This window comes from Triticum urartu, chromosome 7 (assembly GCF_003073215.2).
Source record: "Triticum urartu cultivar G1812 chromosome 7, Tu2.1, whole genome shotgun sequence".
NCBI classification, from domain to species: domain Eukaryota; kingdom Viridiplantae; phylum Streptophyta; class Magnoliopsida; order Poales; family Poaceae; genus Triticum; species Triticum urartu.
In genome coordinates, this window is record NC_053028.1 from 679,627,033 (window position 1) to 679,634,198 (window position 7,166).

The window sequence follows — 7,166 nt, forward strand, 5'->3', positions numbered from 1 at the left end:
CGAGTGCTAAAATATATTGTCTGCCTCTCTTCATCAGTTCGGACTTTTGGAGCAACTGGCTTAAGCATGAATTCAATACCCCATTCATTAATATAGGGAGAAAAACATGGGATTAAGACCGCAAGTATTGTTTTCTTTGTGTGAAGTGTAAGTAAAGCAAACATGACTGGACATGAAAACCTCATCTTGACAAGATTGCCAGTGTGGTGAACTAATGAAGAGCGCCACATCTGAATGAATGGATGATGACTGACGTTGTGTTATCCCTCAAATTTTAGGACCGTGCGGTTCCCTAGTTCGCTGTCCAACTGGCTATGGATGGCATTCACATACACAACCATGGTGGACTATCCAACTCTAGCCAATTTCATGATGAATCTGCCTGCTTACCCTGTCAAGGAGGTTAGCCACTTGTAACCCAATTTACATCCCTTACTCTTGCCTGCATTACATCAAGTGAATGGACAAAGAAATAAGAGTTTCAGAGTTACTAAACCGAGTCATGCAAAAAGATGACCTGTTTTTTTCCTCCTCTGCTAAGCATGTAATTCCCCTGTCATTTCTACAGATGTGCAAGATCATTGATTCTTTTCCCGCGGGTGCAGACGTCGTCGAAAAAGCTTTTGCAGCGGCGAGTCTATACTACAATTACACACGCGACCAGAAATGCTTCCAGGTTGAGAGTGGGGATGACCCCCATGGCCTCAGCGGTTGGGGCTGGCAGGTAAAATCCTGACTAACAGTGACATACATGTGGTTTACTGATAACACTCCAAGACTGAAGTTCGTATGTGTTTGTTTCCTGAAACAACTTATGTGCAGGCTTGCACAGAGATGGTCATGCCAATGACGGTGTCGAATGAGAGCATGTTTCCGCCATCCGGCTTCAGCTACGAAGAGAAGTCCGAGGGCTGCTTTGCCAGCTATGAGGTTCGCCCGAGGATGAACTGGATCACTACTGAATATGGTGGCCATGTAAGTTTATTTCAGATTTTTTAGTGTTTACATATGGACGTCAGTAGCAACAATTGGTGGGTGGCATGTGCTCACCTGGTGCTACTGAATTGCACAATCCAGTGCAGAAAATTGACAAAGTTCTCAAGAGGTTTGGGAGCAACATCATCTTCTCCAACGGGATGCGAGACCCGTGGAGTCGAGGGGGGTAAGAGTAAAAGATTTCACTATATGAATTATTCAGTTGATAGTTTCAACCATTGAGGTATTTTTTTACCATAGTAAACAATACTAATATTCTTTCTTTTCAAAATGCTATCAGGGTTCTCAAGAACATATCATCCAGCATCATTGCTCTTGTCACAGAGAAAGGTAAACATGAAGTTGCAGAAAATATGCAAGGTCAAAAGTATTTTGAACATACTAACGCATGACTACTTGTGGTGGTGCTGTTCAGGGGCCCATCATTTGGAGTTCAGATATGCAACCAAGGATGACCCAGACTAGGTTGTAGAACAAAGGAGACAGGAAGTTGAGATCATACATGGATGGATAGCTCAGTATAACAAGGACATTGCACAGATGTAGCAGTAAGAAGGTGCCATTGATTTCACAGTTGAGGAAAATAAATATGTGGCCACTTGCAAAAATATAAGGATTTGCCTTTCTTTTATAGGGCAATGGGTGCCAAAATTAAAATAACATATTAGTGCAATTTCAAATTCCATAACTTGTCACTCAATACCAGAAATTCTAAAACTTAAGCAGTCATATGCGAATAATGAATGCAAAGCTTCTCTTTGCTCTGAAACTGTTGCGATGAATATTGAACTTGGGGGCATACATGTATTTGTCCCCACAGAAAATTTGATTGCACAATTTTAACATGCGCCCTGCCTATGACGCGTGGGTCCAAACCAACAATCATAGACAGGGGAAATGTGTTCTACTTTGCAGGGAATATTGTAACACCCCAGATGTAATTTACCTTATCTGTATCCCAACTCTTTCCGTTTCCGGCCTAAGTTATTTTATTTTCCTCGGGTTTGGGTTTTTATCTCCGTGTGTTGTTGCCTTGTCATGCATCTCATATCATGTCATCATGTGCATTGTATTTGCATACGTGTTCGTCTCATGCATCCGAGCATTTTCCCCGTTGTCCGTTTTGCATTCCGGCGCTCCTATCTGCTCCGGTGCCCCTTTCTACCTCTTTTCGTGCGTGGGCGTTAAACATTTCCGGATTGGACCGAGACTTGCCAAGCGGCCTTGGTTTACTACCGGTAGATCGCCTGTCAAGTTTCGTGCCATTTGGACTTCGTTTGATACTCCAACGGTTAACTGAGGGACCGAAAAGGCCTCGTGAGTGTTGCAGCCCAACACCCTTCCAATTTGGCCCAAAACCCACCAAAAACTCTTCCATCATCTAGAGCGTTCGATCATTATCGCATGGCCGCAAACCGCACCTCATTTGGAGCTTCCTAGCTCCCTCGATGCCTATAAATAGCTCCTCCTCCAAAAATCCCAGGTCTTCTTCCTACCCTAAACCTAGATCCTCTCCCTCTCGCCGCGCCGGACACGTCCTGTCAGGCCGGACACCACCGCGCCGCCACCCCGCACCAATGGCATTCCGCCATGTGGCACCGCCGCCCTTCTTCGCCGCGAGGCCCGTTTGGTCCGAACCAGGCCCCCGCATCCCATCTACCCCGCCGCCGCCTGTTCCCATCGCCGCCCGAGGCGCTCGCGCCCGCGCCGTCGTTCGGCTCACCGCGCCGCCGTTCGGCTCGCCGCGCCGCCCGCCGGAGCTGCTCGCCGGTCTGCGCCGTTGACCTCCGACTCTCGCCGGCCGGACCTCGCCCCGCCGCCGCAGCGAGCTCGCCGGGCCTCGAGGCGCTCCGACCGCGCCGACGACGTCCTCTGCCGCCCGCCGACCCGAAGCTCGCCGCCGCCTCCTTCCAACTCCAGTGACCACCGCGCCCTCGCCGGCCGCCTCTACTTCCCCGACGTCTCTGGTGAACCTCGTACCTCGCGCCAGCTACAGTAACAACGCGCTGGATCTGGATCTGAGAAACGCTTTAGTTGACTTTTCATTTCCCAAACCCTAAATATTTGCAAAATTTGGCATGCTATAACTCTGCACCCGTAGCTCCGATTTGTGCATGTAGCATATCAAAATGTTCATCTCGACGAGTACATCATTTCATCTCATTGAATCATTTTCATTTGAGCATATCTTGATGCCCAAAATGCTGTTGGAAGAGGGCTATGTGAGGAATTTGGCAGATCTGTTTCAGCAAATAGCTATTTGTCATTTTTGCCATGATTAATGTGTGCATGATATGATCCTGAGCTCTACATGTGTTTTGTTATATGCCATGCCATCTTTACAGAGGTGCTTGCCACGTATTTTTGTGATATTTGTGGTGACTAGCACAAGCTTGCAAAGTAGAGTAATCGGTAATGCTGATTTCAGGGACTTAGAATTTCACAAAGTCCTTGTCCTGATTTTGTCGTTAGGCCATATGTTCATGTTGTTTGCTAGTGATCCGTGCCTCTTTTGAGGATGATCAGTAAGGATGTTTTGTTAACATTGTTGTGCTCTATCCATCCATGTCTTTGTTTGCATATATGGAGCAACCTAGCTTGAGTCAATCGAGCTCTAATTTTGCTATAAAGTGAACCGTGGCAGATTGTTGACATGATTAGTGATTTTTCTGAGGATGTTGCTATTGATTCGTGCATGCTATGTTGTTGTTCTTGCCATGTCTAGCTTCTATGCCATGTATTATGGATGAGTGTATACTTAGTTTGTCATGCCATGCTCTGTAGTGAGTGCATCGAGCTCGTAAACATGCCTACTCGTTAACTAATTTGCATGCTCCAGTTTTTCACTAAGTCTGAGATCTGTTTATGTTTTTGCCATGTTCACATGCTTGCAATTGTATTTTATGATACCTTTTGTCTCAAGGTCACTAAGGGACTTTTGTTAAGTGCTTTGAGTAGCTTCATGCCATGCCTTGCTTTGCCATGTTAAGTTCCCGTAGCTTGTAGTTTTCATGCTCTAAAGTGTGCTTCCTGATGATAAATTCCAGACTTGTGTTAATTTCACTAAGTCTGAAACCTGTTATCATTTGGACTTTTGCCATGCTTGTTTGGACCTGTTAATGGATGAATTAGCCATAGCTCAGTGTTCATCTTTTGTCAAGCTTCATGATTGGATCCCTTCCATGTATTTTGTTGTCATGTTTAAGTGCCGTAGCTTATTTATCTTGATGCATTTAGTTGGTCACTTGCTGATTATCGCAGACCGGTGCCATATTTGTTTTGCTTGCCATTTCCAAACCATGCATCTGATTCCGGTGATCTTTATATCGATTTCAACCGAAATTACCTCACCTTTCCAGTGGCACTCTTGGATTACCAAGTTGAGGACAGGTTCAATCATTCCTTGTCAAATCTTGCATATGCATCACATACCGCATTCCACATATCATACCATGTTTGCATCATGTTGTTTGAGCATTGCACATGGTTGATTGTGTTCCGTTTGCTTGTTGTTCTTGTTTGGGTAGAGCCGGGAGACGAATTTGTGAACGAGGAGCCCGTTGAGTTCGCTTACGAGGATCAAGTCAACTCTAAGAACTTTGCAGGCAAGATGATCATACCCTCGAAATCACTTCTATCTTTGCTTGCTAGATTCTCGCTCTTTTGCTATGCCTATACTACGATGCCTACCACTTGCTTATCATGCCTCCCATATTGCCATGTCAAACCTCTAACCCACCATGTCCTAGCAAACCCTTGATTGGCCATGTTACCACTTTGCTCAGCCCCTCTTATAGCATTGCTAGTTGCAGGTGAAGATTGGAGATCGTTCCTTGTTGGAACATTGTTTATTGTTGGGATATCACTATATTATCTTGTTATCTTAATGCACCTATATACTTGGTAAAGGGTGGAAGGCTCGGCCTTTTTGCCTAGTGTTTTGTTCCACTCTTGCCGCCCTAGTTTGTGTCATATCGGTGTTATGTTCCCGGATTTTGCGTTCCTTACGCGGTTGGGTTATAATGGGAACCCCTTGACAGTTCGCCTTGAATAAAACTCCTCCAGCAATGCCCAACCTTGGTTTTACCATTTGCCACCTAGCCTCTTTTCCCTTGGGTTTCCGGAGCCCAAGGGTCATCTTTATTTAACCCCCCCGGGCCAGTGCTCCTCTGAGTGTTGGTCCAAACTAGAGCCCTGTGCAGCGCCCCCTCGGGGAAACTCGAGTATTGGTTTTAGTTGTATGGAGAGCTCATCTGAATGTGCCCTGAGAACGAGATATGTGCAGCTCCTATCGGGATTTGTCGGCACATTCGGGCGGTGTTGCTGGACGTGTTTTACCATTGTCGAGGATGTCTTGTAACCGGGATGCCGAGACTGATCAGAATTTCTCGGGAGAAGGAATATCCTTCGTTGACCGTGAGAGCTTGTGATGGGATAAGTTGGGACTCCCCTCCAGGGATTTGAACTTTCGAAAGCCGTGCCCGCGGTTATGGGCAGATTGGAATTTGTTAATGTCCGGTTGTAGATAACATGAAACTTAACTTAATTAAAATGAATCAACCGCGTGTGTAACCGTGATGGTCTCTTCTCGGCGGAGTCCGAGAAGTGAACACGGTGTTGGAGTAATGCTTGACGTAGGTTGTTCTAGGATCACTTCTTGATCATAGTTGTTCGACCATGCTTTTGACTTGTCTTCTCGCTCTCTTTTGTGAATAGGTTAGTCACCATATATGCTAGTTGCTTGCTGCAGCTCCACATATTACCTTGCCTTTACCTATAAGCTTAAATAGTCTTGATCGCGAGGGTGCGAGATTGTTGAGTCCCTGTGACTCACAGTTTACTTCCAAACCAGATGTAGGGACCGATGATACCGTTCCAGACGATGCGCTTGAGCTCAAGTGGGATTTCGATGAAGACTCTCGGCGTTACTATGTGTCTTTCCTAGAGGATCAGTAGTGGTGCCCAGTTGGGGCGACCGGGGACCGTGTCGCATGTGGGGGTTGATCTTTTATTTTGGTACCGTAGTCGGACCATGAGTGTATTGGATGATTGTAATGTTATTCATGTATTTGTGTGATGTGGCGAGTGTAAGCCAACTATGTACCTTTTTCCCCTTTTATCTATTTACATGGGTTGTTGTGAAGATTACCTTACTTGCGACATTGCTTTCAATGCGGTTATGCCTCTAAGTCGTGCTTCGACACGTAGGAGATATAGCCGCATCGAGGGCGTTACAAATATCCCATGGAAAGAAGCAACATTGCATATCATAGCACCTTTGTTCTTCGCAATAAATATAATATTTCTTATGATCCCTAGAAAAGAGCACCAATTTAAAAGAAGTGCTGCTATGCATACGATGCTAAGGGTCCGATTTTTGTAAGACAATGAAGATCGAGCCATCTTTGCATTGGAGTAAACTGGTAAACTGTAGCATGACAATTGAATAGTCATCGTTCTATGATCGTATTAATAAGTATCATACTCACAGGTGATGTTTGTAGAAGCTTGCAACCCTGCTTCTAACTAGACTACCACAATTTTCACAATTTCGCGGTTACAATCTGCAAGATCAACAGCCGGCGAACACATATGCAAAAACATCTCTCGCAAAATTCATGAAGGGAGTGCTTGGTTAGACATAATTTGTGACTTTTTGGTTTTTGGCTTATAAGCCAAAAAAACCTATCTGTGTGCTTTTTTCTTTCGCTTTTAGCTTTATATATTATGTGCTTTTTGGCATATAAGCTAAATTCAAAAGCCAAAAGTAAGCCTAACCAAACACCCTCGAAAGCATCATCCCAGAGAATTCCTGCAGTGAGAAACTTGATTTGGATACATCTGACCAGCTCAACAAATTCACTATGCCAAGCCTGAAAAGTCTAGAGATAGTGTCAAATCACCATAAAGAAGACAAAAGTAAAATGAACTAGCATTTTGCGGTGAAAGAATGAGACAAGTTCTTGCGTCATTGCGCATGTTGAAAATAATATCATCCATTGTGAAGGCATTGAGTTGATCATTAAGACCTCCTTGATAACCTATGCTGTTTTGCATAGGGAGGATGTCATTTGCATCCCGATCATTAAGCATGTAAGTTGTTGTGAAAAAACTATCTGGCCAAAGGTGGGACAATGCAAAACTGGTACTCCCGAGATTAACCATCCGAG

The 7,166-nt window shown here is 44.8% G+C and overlaps 1 pseudogene; it reads left to right on the forward strand.

Moving 5' to 3' along the window:
* The first annotated feature begins 323 nt into the window (after positions 1-323).
* On the forward strand, positions 324-1,642 carry LOC125522330 (annotated as a pseudogene).
* The last annotated feature ends 5,524 nt before the right edge of the window (positions 1,643-7,166 follow it).